An 18,156-nucleotide genomic window follows, 5' to 3' on the forward strand; every position below is an offset into this window, starting at 1 on the left:
AGAGTTTCTAAGATGTCAGTGCATTTTCCCATCCACAGTACAGTGCAGTAGAGAAAGAAAACTACTCAATGAAAGCAAATTATGATTCCAACAATTTAACTCAGGTCCATATGTCATTCTCATTTACTAAGACCAACAGCAACAGAAAATAAAGTGAAGCATTGAAAACATCGAGCCTAGCAACAAAGTAATGAGTTAAACTCAAGTAAAGAGTGATACTGAGGCCAATAACCTAAGGCCCAGTTTAGCTGAGATTATCTGTGGCTCTGAAGAATATTCAAGAGCTAAATTCCTCTGCTCGTTGTTAAATACTAGCCTGGAGAAAGGTTGGCCTCCTTAAGCAAGACCTAAAGCCAAAGGAAAAGGGAGGGCTAGGTCTCTACTTAAGGGCTTGAGACAGCACCAAGCCTTTTTTTTCCCACATCATACAAATAACTAGAACCTCACCATCACTATATCAATCACAAAGCCAACTGTAAAGGTCTTTTTCCACTCAAAGCAGTTTGTCTGCACCTCCTCATCCAACCCCCTATAGGGCAGAATCTTATCTGTGTTGCTCATCTCCCAATGCCCTGCCTCTCAACAATATCTAGCACTCTGTAGACCTCAACAAATATTTTCAGAATGACTGAATGAATTCTCATAACAACCCAGAGACAGCTGAAAAGGCTGATTTCAACAGTGCAGAAGAAGCTACCGAGACAGATTAAACTGATCCCCCATGGAAATGCAACTATTGTTTGTAGTGCCCCCTCCAGACTCCCGACGTTTGGGGTTTTTTCCAAATTTTTATTTCAACATATTTCAAATCTAAGAAGAAAAGTTGAAGGCTTAACATAATGAGTAAGTTGCAGACCACAACGCTACACCCCTAAATATGTTACAACAAGAACCTTCTCCTTTCATTAAGAGGTTTAATTTTTTTTTTTTTAGAGCATACAGCATGTTCAAAACTGAGCGGTAGGGGACATTTTCAAAAGTTGAGCACAGGGTTTCCCTGGTGGCGCAGTAGTTGAGAGTCCGCCTGCCGATGCAGGGGACACGGGTTCATGCCCAGGTCCGGGAAGATTCCACATGCCGCGGAGCGGCTGGGCCCGTTAGCCATGGCCGCTGAGCCTGCGCGTCCGGAGCCTATGCTCTGCAACGGGAGAGGCCACAACAGTGAGAGGCCCGTGTACCACACAAAAAAAGTTGAGCACAAAATTCACACCTTCAAGGAAGTTATTATATAGCTGGGGATTTAAACTGTACAAACATGAAATAATTCAGGATAATTAGGTCCTAAAGTTGGTGGCCTTGATTATAAGTGAAACAGGAGCTCAGAGAAATGAGAAATCAGGTTGGGCTGAAGTTTCACGGAGGAACTACATGGCAGAGACAGACTGGTTATTTATTAAACCTGTTTCTTCTTTGTCCTAGACACACATCCAGACTACTTTTCCCAGCAACCCCTCTTTGCAGTCAGATGTGGCAATCTTACCAAGTATTAGCTAATAGAATGGGAAAGGAAGTGGCATGTGCCACATCTAGGGCTGGCTAGTAAAAACATGCCACTCATGAGTCTACACATTCTTTGTTTTTTTGCCAGTGTGATCCAAATAAGCACAATGACCTTGGGAGCCATAGACTGACAATGGCAGAGCCATAGGAAGGAAAGTGGCTCATTCCCTAAATCACCACCTGAATCAGAGCCATTCTTTAATCAGGGATACCCATTTTGGACATATAAGGAATAAACATCTATTGTTTTGATTCACTGCACTACGTTGGGTTTATTGAAGCAACTAGTGTTACCTCAACTAATACACGTTAGGGCTTAAATTACCCTGGAATATGTGTGTCAGGAGGTAATATTTTGAAAATAATGCTTTTCCTCTACTGTTTTTTGCACACCCTAGTTGCCCAGAGACATTCATATGTTTTTTGCACACCCTAGTTGCCCAGAGGCATTCATATGTTTCAGGGACTATTAGGATTATTCAATAAGGAATACAAAGAGAAAGAATAGTTCTTTTTCTGGCAATATGGCAGAATAGATACCTTTAAAATCTTCTGAAAACAATCAAAAATGCTGGACAAAACATGTCCTCAAAAATAGTTTGAAATGCTAACTTAGGCTTCTGTTTTTACAAGTTAGCAGGGCATAAGGGTCAGTGATAAAGTTGCTGGCACTGACAAAGCCAGGGCCCACCAAGGTACAAAGTGTAATAGGAGGTGTCCTGCTAAAGATAGGACTCCAAAAGGCTACCAGAATTGCCTGTCTCAAAACTCAGTGCTCAGTAGAGGGGAGAAAGTCCTTACTGAACATTTATAACCATAAGACAATCCTTACATGGGTTTTGAGTATGAATTGATTATGTGGTCGGTCCCCAAACCTCTAGTTGAGAATTTTTAAGTCCTTGCTTTGCAGATTGGTGATGATCCCAGGCACTTGGGAGAAACAAATGCAAAATCTAGTGAAACTCACCTTCAATTCAAACCTCAAATTATTCTCATTGATAAAGTAAAAAAAATAAGGTCACAGTAAAATAAAACAAAGTAAAATAAAAGCCACAAATACACACATGCATATAGAAACAAAGCATCATGAACAAAAACTAGCAGAAATAAGAGATAGTAGAACTGAACCCATAGACATCAAATTTTTAAATTATCAACTAACAATATTGTATGTCAACTCTATTTCAGTTTTTTAAAAGTCTAAAAAATTATCAGATGCACAATATAAAATAAATGTTTAAAAAATAATAGAAGGACACAAGTATATAAACTATGAGCAAGATTAGACAGGTTAGATACAAGAAACAAAAAGGACTGAAAAAATTATCGACTGTAGCATATAAAGATATTATATAGACAGAAAATATGAAAAAGAGGTTAATACATAGAGAAGACAACAGAAGTCTAACATATACCTAATCTAAAATCCAGAAGTAGAAAAAAGAGTACTAAGCAGGAACAATACTCTGAGAACCTTCCAGAATTGATGAAAAAAATCAATCCACAAATTCACAAAACAAAATATCCAAAGCAAAATAAATACATAAAAAAGAAATTCACATCTATAGACACTTTATAATAAAACTGCAGAATGCCAAAGATAAAAAGAATACCTTCAAAGCAGTTATAAGGTTTCCTTGAAAAACAAATACCTTCCAAGACAAATGGCAATTAGATTCAGTATTGATTTCTTAGCAGCAGAAGTCAGAAGACAACGGAACATCTTTAATGTGTTGAAAGAAAGTAACCAGAATTTTATACCTAGCAAAACTATATTTTAAGGAAAAAAAGGAAAGAATTAGAATTTTCCAACAAACAGTAAGTAAAATAGGTCTCCCTCAATTGATCCTCACTTAACGAAATCTATGAAGAGAAGTGATGGGTAGGGGAGTACAAGTAGGGGAAGAAATTATAAGCGAAGAAAGTAATAAATATGTGGGTAAATCTGAACAAATTTCTATTTTTAAATGATAATGTCTAACCCACGAAGCTAAAAAAAACCCACAAGATAAAACTAAAACACTGGGCAAAAATGGGACCCAAGCTAGCAGGGGCAGGTGTGAGAGGTGGTAATGACTGGAATTAAATGGTCTAAGCTCCTTGCATTGTTTAGGAGGAGAGGAAAGATAATGATTCACTTTAGACTTTTAAGTATGCATGCTTAAATTTCTAGAGAACCGCTAAAAGAATAATAATAGAGTGTAAAACTTCCAAAGTACTATAGAATAATACATGAAATAAGGAAAAAATGTTAATCAATTCAAAAGAAGGCAAGAGGTGAAAGAAAAAGAAACATGAAGAGGTGAAAAAAAAGAAACATGAAGAGGTAGGACAAATGGAAAGAATAAAATAACATGAAAGAATAAATTGAAATCAATCTGAAATTACAATAAATATAAATGCTTATATATTTCATTTAAAAGATATGTATGACTGCATAAAAACAATACCCAGTGTTATGTCATTTACAAAAGATACATCTAAAATACAGGATGTAGGGACTTCCCTGGCAGTCCAGTGGTTAAGATGCCTCACTTCCACTGCAAGGGGCATGGATTCGGTCCCTGGTCAGGGAACTAAGATCTCGCATTCTGTGTGGCACGGCCAAAAAATAGAAAACAAAATAAAATAAAATACAGATGTAAAGAGTTCGAAAAAACAAAGAATGGAAAACAAAGAGCAAGAACTAATAATGAAGAAGCTATTATATCCTACTGTTGACTAGTATTGTTGCATGGACACCAGACAAAATATGCTTTAAGACAAAAAGCATTATGAGAGTTAAAGTGCACTACTTCATAATAATAAAAAATTTGATTCTCCAAGAAGATAGAAGAATTCTAAATGTGTATATACCAAATAGTGTAACTTCAAAATATATCAAGAAAAAAATGATAATCTACCACTTTACTGAGAGACTTTTAATACACTTCTCTCAGTAAAAAAATAGATCAAATTGGGATAGGGACTTCCCTGGTGGCACAGTGGTTAAGAATCCGCCTGCCAATGCAGGGGACATGGGCTTGAGCCCTGGTCCAGGAAGATCGCACATGCCACGGAGCAACTAAGCCCTTGTGCCACAACTACCGAGGCTGTGCTCTAGAGCCTGCGAGCCACAACTACTGAGCCCGTATGCCACAGCTACTGAGCCCACATGCTGCAACTACTGAAGCCCGTGTGCCTAGAGCCCATGCTCCACAATAAGAGAAGCCACCACAATGAGAAGCCCGCGCACTGCAACGAAGAGTAGCCCCCACTCACCGCAACTAGAGAAAACCCATGTGCAGCAACGAAGACGCAATGCAGCCAAAAATAAATAAATAAATAAATTTATTTAAAAAAAAAAATTAGGATAGTGGTCATCTTGCAAAAGATAGTGCCTTAGGGGCATAAGGGGACTTCTTGGGTGAAGCTAACATTCTATTTATTAACATAAGTGCTGGTTACATAGGTGTGTTCACTTAAAAAAAATCCATCTGTTTACAGATGTAACTGTAGACATAAATATACACACAACATACGTTTACATATATATAAATACATAGGTATCTATACTATATATCTGTATATACTACAAATGGTGTGTGGGTGTGTATATATATATATAATGTTTCCATCTATATGAAATCGTGTGCAACTAAACTATATACAGTTTCAGGATTTAAAAAGTATGTGATAAAATTATAAAGAAAAACAAGGGCACAAACCAGAAACAACATACTTCACATCTACTCACATCCAAGTGGCTAGAATTTTGCCATTCTTTTTTTTTATAAATTTATTTATTTATTTGTTTTTATTTTTTTGGCTGTGTTGGGTCTTCAACGCCGTACGTGGGCTTTCTCTAGTTGTGGTAAGCGGGGGGGGGCTACTCTTTGTTGCGGTGTGTGGGCTTCTCATTGTCGTGGCTTCTCTTGTTGCAGAGCATGGGCTCTAGGCACTCGGGCTTCAGTAGTTGTGGCACACGGGTTCAGTAGTGGTGACTCGCGGGCTCTAGAGTGCAGGCTCAGTAGTTGTGGTACACAGGCTTAGTTGCTCCACAGCATGTGGGATCTTCCCGGGCCAGGGCTCAAACCCCTGTCCCCTGCATTGGCAGGCGGATTCTTAACCACTGCGCCACCAGGGAAGCCCAAATTTTGCCATTCTTAGCTGCAAGGGAGTCTTAGAAATGTAGTTAATGGACATAGGTGGGAAACTAGTTCACTCTGCCATAGGCAGAAATTCCATAGCCTTGAAAGTCAGGCTTTCTCCTGGGACAGGATTTTCACCTATTAGCAGCAGTCTGGAGGACCCAGCTCAAAGAATTGACCTGAAGGCTACAGAAGATACTGCTTTCTTCCATGAGTGACAGTGAAGTTGCTAATCTTTCTGCCTGGATGGTAGAAGGATGAGATGGTGGAGGGGAAGTGAAAGAAAAGCCCACCTCTTTCTGGGTCCAGTTAACGATGGGAAGGAAAAAGGAGATAAGAGAAGAAGACAGTGGATTCTGCCTCTTGATAGAGGAGCTACCCCTGAGTGCAGAGGGATGTGTTTGTGTCCATCCCCCTCCATCATCCAGAGCCCTAGAAAGAGAGGGTCTGCATCAGCCTGGAAAACAGCTTCCTCAGCCCAGCACTGCAGCCTGATCAAACAGAGGGAGCTGTGTGGTGGAGTGCCTCTGGTAGACTGTGGACTGAGTAGTGGACCCCTTGCAAGGACCACCAGGCCAGTGGGCTTGATGGATGGTGTCACACATACTCAGAGTTTGCTGCCAGTGGGAGCTAAGGGTGGACCCAGCCAGCAGGGGATGACATGTCAGGTTCTGATAAAGCCAAGAGGATGACCAGATCAACTTTTTTTGCAAACTGTGGGTCACTTATTGGGTCCCAAGTGTGTTTTTTTGTTTTGGGGGGGGTTTTTTCATTAAATAAAATAGAATGGAAAAGATCTGAGTACATCAAGTATAAAAAGGATAATAATACCTTGTAAAATTTCTATTTCAGCTATACAGGTTATTTTGTAAAAACTTTTGTATCCCCTGTCCACATATGCTTACTGGAATCTCATGAAAATGTATCTGTGTTTTACTTTGAATCTTTGGAAACCACTGGACTAGACTATGTGTTATAAGAGCCACAGACTTCATCTGCTAATACAGAACAAGCAACACCATGGCAAGAGACCCAGGCTCTGAGAGTCAAGGCCACCGTAACTAAGGAAACAGATTTGCTAGTCCTCTGTAAGAAATAAGAGTACACGAGACACCCCTTCCTCACACTCTGACATCACCAGCAAAGAAAGGGAACAACAGGAAGGAAGGGATATTGTTTTCCTAGGAAGACTGAGAATTATCTTAAGGGACTATTTGGATTATCAGATCAAACTAAGTTTTTAAATAGACGGGATCAAAAGTTATTATTCTTTTTCCTGATAACCGAAGGGTGTTTGCTGGGAGGAAGGTTTGCTGCAGACAAAATAGACAAATTGCATTTTTCTGCACCTCACAGTTGCAGAGTGGGTGAAACTGGTGACCCTACAACATGTGAAGCGGGGAAGAAGAAGGTTGTGGTCAGGGAACAATATGAACAAAGTCAGGGGAGCTAGAAGGAATAAGGCAAGTTCAGGGATGCATAAACCCTGACCAGATCCGGGGGCATTTCCTGAGCACTAATGGGGACGGCCAGATTATAGAAGGTCTTGAAAGTTAGGCAGAGGAGGACAGACTCGGTAAGGAGAGCAACGGGGAGCCAGCATAGGTTCTTAGTAGATGAGGGACATAACACAACAATAACAACGTAAAAATAAAAATAGCTACAATAATTTAAGTTGCAACTATGCATCAGGCTGTCTGTCAACGGTTTATCATTAGCTTTCACAAGCATCCTTTCAGGATTTCCACATTAATGAGTCTTGTTTCACATTACTGAGCCTGAGGTTAAGGTCACACAGTTGTAAGTAGGTTTGAAAGCAAGAAGTCTAACTTCAAAGCCCTTAACTTCCAGAGTGGTTTAGGGACAGAAGTCTTCAGGAGGACAGAGGAAGGAAAGGGGCCAGGAGGGACAGAGCACCTCGGAGGTTCCCAGCAGTATTCTCAGAGTGAGGCACTAGAACTCAAGATGAGGAGATGACCATGAGGTGGATTTCAAAGAAAGCAGCAAGGAGCCCTGGTGATAAATGAGATACCTGGCATGTAAAACAAGTGGCTGTCCAAGTTTCCCAACCTGGGAAACAAGGATAATGGTTGTAACAGAGAAAAACCAAACCAAAACAAAAACATACACAACAAAATAAGTGCCCTTATTGAAAATTTCTGCCTGAATGCTTAGACTCAGAGCTTATGTCCTTCTCTTGTTCCCATTTCTCAGACCGAAAAACCACTTTCTCAGGATCTTCATTTTGAAGTTCAGAGGACCACTAAAAATGACTCTTGTAAAGCATTCTCAGTTCCAAGACTGTGGAAGGAGCTGAGAAGTGGAGAGCATTGTAGAGGCTGCTGGTGCCCGGCCCACGTCCCCTTCAGGCCTCACTACTCAGCGCCACCAGTCCAACCTTCACCTCGACCAGAGGTGTCAAGAACCTCCCTGAGCACCTTGTCTGGCAGAAGCTCACGCACCAACCTTAAGCGCTGGGAATCAACGTCTCCTGAGTCATCAACCAGTGCCTAGAAGCGACATGCTGGACACCAGCTCTCAGCGCGCCTAGGCGCCCCTCGCAGTGTAACCGGGGATGGAGGTGGAGGGGGCGGGGTGTGGGGGCATAGACGAGTCTCCCACTCGCGCCCCCTACTGCTGTCCTCCTGGGATCGTCTCCCAAGTAAACTACCCACCCTGGAATCCTCCTTGCACTTACACCTGGAGAGAGGAACTCAGGGAGGGCGTCCCTTCAATCTGTCGACATCAGCTTAGAATATAAACTTCAATAGGGCCAAATTTGGGGATACTTACAGTTTAAGAAGCCACTCAGAGTTAGGGAACAGACGGTTGACTCTGCCGGTGATTTCTTCCCCTTTAGTTCCCTATCACAGGGCATAGTCGCTTATATGCAGTAGGCACACAATAACTGTTCATTGAATGAATGGGTGGGTGATTTGTTCCCCCAAATTGGTGCATATATATATATTGAACACGTCCCTAGATCAATTCTTTAAAATGACTTCACATGTAAGATCTGTGAAAGGACACGTGTGAAATATGAATTAGTTCCATTCAAGTGCTGATCATTTACCTGAAGTCTTCCAGAGAATTAGAAAGTACCAGGCACCTGCATCACTGAAAATGTCCACATCGGTTCCATTGCTAGTTCCAACTGGTCACATACATACCAGGCATAGTGGGGTGCCCAGGTGAAGATTTAACTTGTCATTTTCCCCTTTGCCAGAATGAGAGCAGAGCTCCTGGCTTAGATGAGAAAGTCAGACTAACCCAGTTTCACTTGGTCTATATAAACCCATGTGGAGTTTGTTTGATTTACAGGTAAGGGGGTCTCAAGAAGGAGATACCCAACACCCTCCTAATCTGACAACTGAAGCCACTTGTTTTTTATTCCAAAAAAAATAAAGGAGGTATCATTGAATTTGCATCTCTGAGTTTCTTGAGCAGTTCTTATGAATTATAAAGAGAACACTGTCTAGGAAATCTGTTTTCTGGATGCCACCAACAGAAATTCTAAGTGTAATATTTGGGTAATTAAAGAAAATCATATCCCTGTGGTAAGAGCCCTTTGTTCACCAACTAGGTGAATGTGCTCAGGGATGCATGAAGGGAATTTCAAAAGATGAAGATGGCAACTTCCTTGGTGGTGCAGTGGTTAAGAATCCACCTGCCAGTGCAGGGGACACAGGTTCAATCCCTGCTCCGGGAAGATCCCACATGCCACGGAGCAACTAAGCCCGTGTGCCACAACTACTGAGCCTGCGTGCCTAGAGCCCGTGCTCCACAACGAGAGAAGCCACCACGATGAGAAGCCCGCGCACTGCAACGAAGAGTAGCCCCCGCTCGCCGCAATTAGAGAAAGCCCGCGTGCAGCAATGAAGACCCAACGCAGCCAAAAATTAATTAATTTAAAAAAATTCATTCAAAGAAAGAAAAGATGAAGATAAATTAAGGAAGGTAACTCTGACAAGGGAACTAAAAGTTTCCTCCCATCACTGATGGTCAAACATGGGAACACAGAATGTCAAGAAGCAAAACCCTACTTCTTGCCAAAATCACAATATTTTTCCCGCCCCTTGCAATTTTTCCCAGGAGGAGACGCCATTTCAAGCATAGAAGGGGGAGTTATCAACCCTGGAATAGAAACAGAGGAGCAGTTGTAAGGTAGCCAGTGGGACAGAAAATGACTGGAACTTGGAGTCAGGGGGCCTGAGGGTGAGAACTACTTGTACCAAAGAGTGTGTGGCCTGGAAACATAGTTACCTCAGTTTCTTCATCTGTGAAGGGACATTACTGCATATTATCATTATTAAGTAGTAGTAGTAGTAATATTATATTAATACTAGATTATTATAATAATTAATAGGGGCAGCACCTGATAAACAAAAACCCCTTATCAGTTGGATGTGACTTTTCTATATTATCCAATATTGCCAAACTTACCATGAGCAACTTATTTCTTTTCCGAGAGACCATTCTAAATGCTAAATCCAATTCCATGCAACAATATGACTGTCTTAATTTAGAGACCTTATTAACTAGTCATTAAATGGTAACTTTTCATTTTACAGGCTGCAAAAATGTTAAGTTTGCCAAATTAGAACATTTCAGACTTTAAAGAGAAATGTGAGGTTATCTAAAATCTAACCTTGTATAATATTCTAAAATCACCTCTTCCAGTAGGACTTACTACTGTCTGAATCTTAAGAAAGTGACATCTGCAAAGGTAGCAGACACACTCTGTAATATTTGGAGCCCTCCATTAACAACTTCAGCAAGGTCCTGGTAATTGGAAGCATCCTTGAGTTCCAAAACAAAGTCCCCAAGAACATCGGAGTATAAATGCTCACTCAAGGAGAGTCACTGGTCTATTATTATGAATACGCCTTGGGACAGCTCCGTTGGTTTTCTATGGCTGTACACACTCATTCTTCTTTGAAATGCAGGTGGGAGGAGGAATAAGATAGCTTTAAACAGCCTAAACGTGAAAAGCTTTATTCAACCCAATTCAACAAACAAAAGTTAACCACAGTCATTTTCATCCACTACCACGGCCAACTATTTTGTGCTTATACTAGTTTTATCTTTCTAGAGGAAACATTTTCTTTAAAGAAAGAAAAAGTTCCGGCACAAATTGTGAGAAGATCTGTGGCTTCCCAGAATATTGATTATTTTAATCGCCATCTCTGACCCACACAGGTACTAGAAGTATGGCAAGCACAGTGGAAGTAATAGGAGCATGTAGACAGGAGGCTGTCCTTTCTACTTCTATAAACTCCCCAACTGTGCGGCCTCCAAGAAGCAATGCAAGGAGGTTTGCTGCGACCCTAAGAAGCACAATGCTGTTGATACCGTTTGCGTGAAGTCCCTGCTGCTTGTAACCGAGCACATGTGAATCAAGGGGTTGTGAAAATTAGGAGTGGAAGTGAAGGGGATCCCTCTGTCCGCCACCCCTAGAAATCTTAATATTTATGGCCTCTGGGATGTAAACAAGGGGAACTGAACTCAATCCCAATACTGCCATTTCAGTAAATCTCATAATAGAAGAGATAATCTGAATATGTTTGATGATATTCAAATATCATCCATGTGTTATCATTTTACTCAACACTCAAAACACTACCGCGTCTGCCAAGCAGATTATATAGCTTGGCAAACTTTCATTTCATGAATGACACTTAATATGAAATAATTTTCACTGACAGATAGAGTAACAGTGATATAACAGATCCTGAGGTGGTACTAGAATAAATCCACACATTCCAGGACAATGAGAATCGACTAATCTCAAACACCTGCACATGATGTTCCTGTAACTTATGAGGAAAGGGGGCCCTTTAAAAACGTCCTTTCCTGGGGATATATGTATATGTATAGCTGATTCACTTTGTTATAAAGCAGAAACTAACACACCATTGTAAAGCAATTATACTCCAATAAAGATGTTAAAAAAAAAGTCCTTTCCCCTTCCCTTATTACAGATGGAACCAGGGCTCTTTCATACTTATAGCCAGTCCAGCCCAGCGCTATATACAGAATGTCTTATTAGAGCCCATTGTCTGCCATTCCTTCTTCCTCCTCTGAGCACAAGTGCCCTCTTAAATTGTCAAGGCAAAAGTTCTCTCTTCAGCTCAGAAGTTCCAGGACTCTGCAAGCAATTCCCTCGGGGCCTTCCTTAGAGAATATTTGGGGCACTTTAAAAGCAGTGGTTTTCAAACAGTTCACAGGGATACTAGGGTCCTAGGGTGTGCCCCAGGCACAGCCCAGGAGAAAAGAGCAGATTCTGGGTTCCCGGCTCTTGGTTCCCCCGGAGCAGCTCTGTTTTTATTCCACTCGTATATTAGGGTCTTGCATAAGACTCCATTTGGTGCTAAATATAAAACCAAAATGATGTCTTCAAAAATGTGTGAAAACCATCGCAACAAATGGTGCCCTCCCTTAGGCTCTCTTAACCCCCTCCCCTGGCTGTTCCCTTCAAACGGAGGTTTCTGTACTTATTTTCCTTTAAAGAACCTCACCCTGTTTCCTCTTCCAGAATTTGAAACATACATGAATTGAAACTATTAAATATATTTATTTATAATATTCAAAAAGTAATCCAGAGTTTTGCACAATAAATCTTTTCAAGGTTAAGATTCGTTTTTCTCATACGGACTCTAGCCTGGCTTTAGCTATAGCCCCTCCCCAAATTCAACTCTCCCCCACTCCATCAGCAAAGGAGGCATACACCTGACATGTAATCTGTATGGATTTTACTGTCACAAGCCCAGAGAAGAATGAAGCTGACTCTTTCCCTTTACCTCTCCACAGAACTGGCATTTGGTTGGTATTCTGGGCTAATTATTAGAAATTTGGCATCATCATCAAAAAACGCCAACTTCAGTTAATGTCTATATATCTGACAACTGAAAATGAATTGGAATTTTACTGAACATCTTGTGTGTTGGTCAAATAAGTTGTCCATAGCAGTATAATGACCAATGTTTCTAATCTCAGAGTCAAAAATAAATGAACAGAAATGCCAAAGATTTGGAGTAATTTAATTGTACTCCTCCAAAGTCCATTTTAAAATGAACTGTTCTGAGCAAACTATTTGACAGACAATGGAGCATGAAGGCAGATTCTAGAAACTAACAAATCCCATTCATTTCCTTCAGTTTGTAAAAACAAGCAACTGACATGTTTCCTGCCAATGAACATAGTTGAAGATAAGAAAGCTCCCTACAGGAAATCCTTTGCTAAAAGAGAACAGTTGTGCCACTAAGCTTAACCTTTTTCACCGAATCTCAATCAGTTAAATATTTGACAAGAGGGGATCATGAAGTACATGCTAAATCACCCCAATGATGCTCTATTGCTTCTAACGTCTGTATTTCCTATGGCATAGATGCAGGATATTAAATAAATATTACAGTATAGTTAGGATTCTTTCTACCTCCTCTCCCCTGCCACCATGCAATTAGTTTATGAAAACAAGGGAAATTTTCTGCTTTTTGAAAAGACCAAAGTGTTAGTTAAGTGAAATGTAAAATGGACCATTTTCAGTTAAGACTAAGCAATACCATGCTATAAATCGTCACGATTATAAGAAGGATATTTCTAAATGAATATCAAGCGCGTCAAATTTAAAGACTACCATTGACAAGATTAGAGAAATATAAGAAATGCACCGATTTTATATTTACAAGCTTCAATGTTGACCCTCAAATTCAAAATTTAGCCTCCTCAGTTATTTTTTGCTTAGCAAAGTGAAAGGGGGAGATCTCCAAACTTTTCTCCTTTCTTTACTCTCCTCACTAAAACCACTACCAAGATATTGAAAATATTCGCAACCTTGAGGTGGGGAACCTCTCAATTATCCTAAAAACTAAAGCACTCTTCTCCATCCACAGAAGAAGAGGAAACTTTTCTAAGTTAACCAAAATAATAATAACTGCAGTTTTGAAAGAGCCCTTATTTCTGTTTAGGATTATCCTTTCCCTGCTTTGCTACTAAGAACACCCTTCCTTATACTTCCCAAAGCACCAGACAGAGTCTTCAGCTATCCTGTACAGGCAGCCTTAGAGCAAAGCTCCAAAATGCCACAGTTCTTCAAATTCAATTGCAACAGTTCAAGTTAGAAGCCTCTTGCAAACAGAAACTCTTCATTATACCGTCCCCAAATGACTCTTCAGCCACAGGTAACAGCCTAGTCTTTACAGCTCCACAGAGTGTTGTTCTAACAGTAGACTTACAAATCAGTTCGCTTCTACAATTAAGTGATCAAATACATTCTTCTTAGCCTTCCCTGGCGCAACTCCGAGGTAGCAAAATGCAAAGTAAGCACGCGTGCTCCTCCTTGCTTTAAGCCCTTTTCCTCACATCTTTTCAGTAAAAATACAGTTATGAAATCCAGGAGACTGCATTTTTGGTTGTTGTTGTAAAATGACCTTGATTTGACAGGCACGGTCTCAGGTTTCAACAGATGCTGTGGGAAAGCTTACAGAAGGCAACATGTTCTCCAGGCATCTGTGATGACATGCAGGTTTTGTTTTTTTGTTTTTTAAATGGTGGTTATGGTAGTGTACGTGTGTTGGAGGGGGTAACTCGTCTCAGTTTCCATGACAACCATGTCTCTACTCATCGGTTGTTAGATACCATCCACTTCCTGTGTCTAAATTTTTAAGCCAATCGGAAAAGTGTTTATACATTTAACAACTTCTGGGACGGTGCTTCTTTAATTGGGGTGTTTTAAGGCTCAAATGGAGTTGTCCACCGGCCTTATATTTTTCCGCTTATGTAGAACATTTCACAATATTTACCAACTCATTCTTTTAAGGTGAAGAATGCCCTTTTTTTTTTTAACTTGAAATGCATTCTCCTCAAACCAGATGCCACAATTTCTTATAACAGTGTGCAAGCTGATTTTGATTGTTGGCTCTTCGTGGCCTTTTTCTTTCACTGTTACAGACTTAAATTTAGTGCATGATACAGGCTAATAATGCACAAGACACTTACATTATCAAAGTAGAGATACAGTTAAGCACCATCTGCTGACAGTGATATTTAACTCTTCAGATCAAAAAAAAAAAAAAAACAGGAAAAATTATTCTAAGTTGAACAACTTTGCATTCTGTAACTCCCAAGGAGAAACCATTGAGAACGTATTGTAAAGTGATATGTCTATAAAAGCTGATGTCTGCAAAGAAATTTGTCACCAGAATGGCCTACTTTCTTTGGATAGAAGCAACAACAAAAAATTAAACACAAAGGTACCTCAAGCAAACTGCACCCAAATTAAAAATCAACCTTGCAGAGATCTGGGCGCGAGAAGGCTACTCTGAAATTACAGCATGATTTTCAAAGGTTTTGGGTGACTGTTTCCCTAAGTCTTCATCGAACTGACCAATCAGTGTGAGAGCAGAGTGGGCTGGAGTCATTTGTGCAGTCTTCCGAGCTCTCCAAGCTGCTCTCCCCTCTCTCAGGCAGCGCTGGCGATCAATGAAAAACAGGGAACAAAAGGAATATAACAGGATGTCTCCTTAGCTAAGGAAAATGATTCCCTTTTTCCTCAATGAGCCAGCCGCACCCTGCCCACAACAGCTCCACATGGGAGCTCCCAGCAGACCAGACCTTTCCGCTGAAGCACATTTTACACGTGCAAATCATGTGTCCCAACTGCTGGCAAATGTGTCACCTTAAGCACATCCTGTGACAGAGGGCTCCCCGAGCCCAACCAATTGAAACTAATAAATTAAATAAATTAATAATCCCACCATTAAAAGCTACCAAGAAAGACTGTGTTTCCCTTTCCCAAATGTCAAATCCGAGAGTATAAACAAAGCATGAAAAATACTCTCTTCAGCCTCCCCAGCCAGTAATCATGGTTTTCTCCTCAAAACCAGGTTTCTCCAGAAAGAGAAATATTCTGACTGCCCTCAAAGGAAACTCTCATCTGTATATGTCATATCAGGATAACCAGTTACAGTATTTGAAAAGAGGTTTAAACTGCCCACAGATTTGACACTGTTTATAATTGATAGCAAAACACTTGACTGTTTATAATTGATAGCAAAACACTTGCGACAGCAATGCTGTAAACTCTGCCAGAGCCAAACTCCACATTTAACACGTTAGTTCCTTGAAAATAAAAGTAATGCCTGGGGAGCCCACAAAAGTAAAGACCTAGGAAGTAATTAACAGAATTACATCAATTATTTCATAATTTTTAAAAATTATCCATTTGTCTGCTATTTAAAAAAACAAATTTAAAAACTACTATCCACAAATTCCTGAGAAACTTTTTTTTTTTTAAATGAACTTACTTTTGAGACAAAACTAATGAAAATATGCAACTTGCCAGCCCTGGATCTCTCCCATTCGGACTGCATGCTATAAATCAATCTGAAACCAGGTGGAAATACGGGGGCGGACACCTTAAAAAATCAAAGTGTGCCCCCAAATGCAGCAGCCTGAACAGTGAGGGCTTCTCGTGACAATGCTGAACCAGAGCAGAAGGTCAGGAGGCAGGAAATGAGCCCCATTTTCGTTACCTTCGATCGCCTGCCCCCCCTTCTGCTTCTCGCGGCCGCATTGGGGGGCTGCGGCGGCGCTGGACTCGCGGGTGGCCCCGCCGCCGGGTCGCGCCGTCTCCCGGCAGAGCTGCAGCCGATCGCGGCCGGAACCCCGGCTCCAGCCCCGGCGCCCGCCCGGGGTCGGCGGCGCGGCTCTCACCCGGGCCCGGAGCCCTGCTGGGTCCTAGTGCGCGCCGCGCGCCTGCCGGCGGCCAGGTCTGCAGCCCGCACGTACGGCAGGCGGCTCGCGAGCACCGTGGTTCCCCGGGAAAACCGAAAACCCCGTCGTCCTCTTTCAAAACCAGACACGGTAGGTGCGGATGAACTGGAGCTTAATGTCAAATCCCGGCCTAAGATGTTAAAAGAAAAACATTGGGGACAACTGAACTCATTGAAGGCGGATATTAACATCTGTAGCCCCAGTGTAAAGCGTAGGGCAGTAACTGGTTTCCGTAGGTTCTCCCGGTGCACTTGTGATATTGTACATTCACAGACGGTAAGAGAGAGTGCGGCATCAGTAATGATACGTTCCGAAGATATAACGGCGCCCCCGAGAAGAAAAAGGTTGAAAATTGTGTGTTTAAAACAATGTTTTAAACAGTTTTCCAATGATTTTTTTTCCTAACACGTCCTTCTGCATTTTGCTTTCTCTTACTTTATCATATGCTATTTTAAATAACAAAGGCCCATATGGCAAAACACGCAGTCATTTGATTTTCAAAAGACCTCAACAATTGCATCAGAATATGCACTCATGTATCTCCTAAGAAATCAACGAGCAAGAATTAATGGTGGCATATGGTGTGCTTCATGGAGAAAACTGAATTACAAATTAAAACAAATGCAAAAATTCACAAATTCAGTAAACTGAAAGTAAATTATGACCCTAGATATATACACAAATCAGCTTATGTACAATTAGGGGAAATGTAAGTTCTAGATTTCTCTAACTGCAGAAAGTGTGTTACATGAAGAGATTCCCCTCATTTGCCCCCAAAAGGGCTTTCAGCACCCTCTCAACACATTTGTTTACTACAGCCCACCTGGAAGGCAACTTTTAAACTTGCAAGTGCTCATTTAAGAGGACAATTCTATTAGCTCTTAATTCAAAATAAAAGTGCTTTAGTTTGAAAAGCCTGTTTAAAAGCCTTCAAGACTGGGAGCTTTACTTTCAGTCTTTGATATCACCAAGCTTGAAGGTCACAATTCTGTAAAACTGCTAATAACAATGGCGCTGTGGTTTGACACCAAAAGGAAAATCAAATGTGTGTTTTCTGAGTTCTATTTTTGGAGCTCAAAAAGTCCCTTTGAAAATTACTCTTGCCCTCCTCCTTCCCAATTATAGCTAAATAAATGTAATAGAAGATTTTTAGTATTAATTAAACATCAAAGTCACCTTTCCTGCTGCCTGATGTCCACGCAAAGAACCAGTTGTAGTATGTTACACTTGTCGATCTTCAAAGCCCTCGCACAAACATCTCATGTGATCTTTACCGTACTTCTGTGATAAAACAGACACTATAATCCCCGATTTTCAAACGAGAAAGTGGAGGTCCCGAAGGGTACGGTGACTTGTCCAAAATCACACAGCTGGTCCTCAGAGCAGCTGGGATCCCCAACTCAGATGCCAACATCTCCAACAGACTCCTGCTTTTTCAAGTGCCCACCTGGCCTCCCAACTATTTCTCTACAAATACTATGGAAAATGAGGTATCCAAAACAAAAACTCAGTTATGTTCCTGTAGTCGTCATTTCTTACCTGTTTTAGAGCAGTGATTTACCAGAATGGAAATAAGAGGCTAGTTGCAAAAGTTTTAGTCTCTGCTAAATGAGAAAGCTGGCTGGTCGGACTTCTGTCCTGTGGCTGTCCGGGGCACCCTGGCAGACTGAAAACTTGAAACTCTGGGGCTAAGCAATGTCCCTGTCACCTATACACTTTTTTATTCTTTATCAGAGACTAGAAACTGACTCCA

At 41.0% G+C, this 18,156-nt stretch overlaps 1 protein-coding gene across 2 annotated transcripts in view; it reads right to left on the minus strand.

The window, feature by feature from the left end:
• FOXN3 (forkhead box N3) overlaps positions 1-16,311 on the minus strand; it is a 400,895-nt gene extending 384,584 nt beyond the window's left edge. The window contains exon 1 of one of the 2 annotated variants that reach the window (XM_027120287.1): positions 16,163-16,311. The gene's annotated coding sequence lies outside the window, so the exon portion shown is untranslated. The remainder of the gene's footprint in view (positions 1-16,162) is intronic. The other variant, XM_027120292.1, reaches the window with a different exon arrangement.
• Between the last annotated feature and the right edge of the window lie 1,845 nt (positions 16,312-18,156).

This window comes from Aethalodelphis obliquidens, unplaced genomic scaffold (assembly GCF_003676395.1).
Source record: "Aethalodelphis obliquidens isolate GAN/ISIS:26980383/991018 unplaced genomic scaffold, ASM367639v1 scaffold21, whole genome shotgun sequence".
Classification (NCBI taxonomy): Eukaryota; Metazoa; Chordata; class Mammalia; order Artiodactyla; family Delphinidae; genus Aethalodelphis; species Aethalodelphis obliquidens.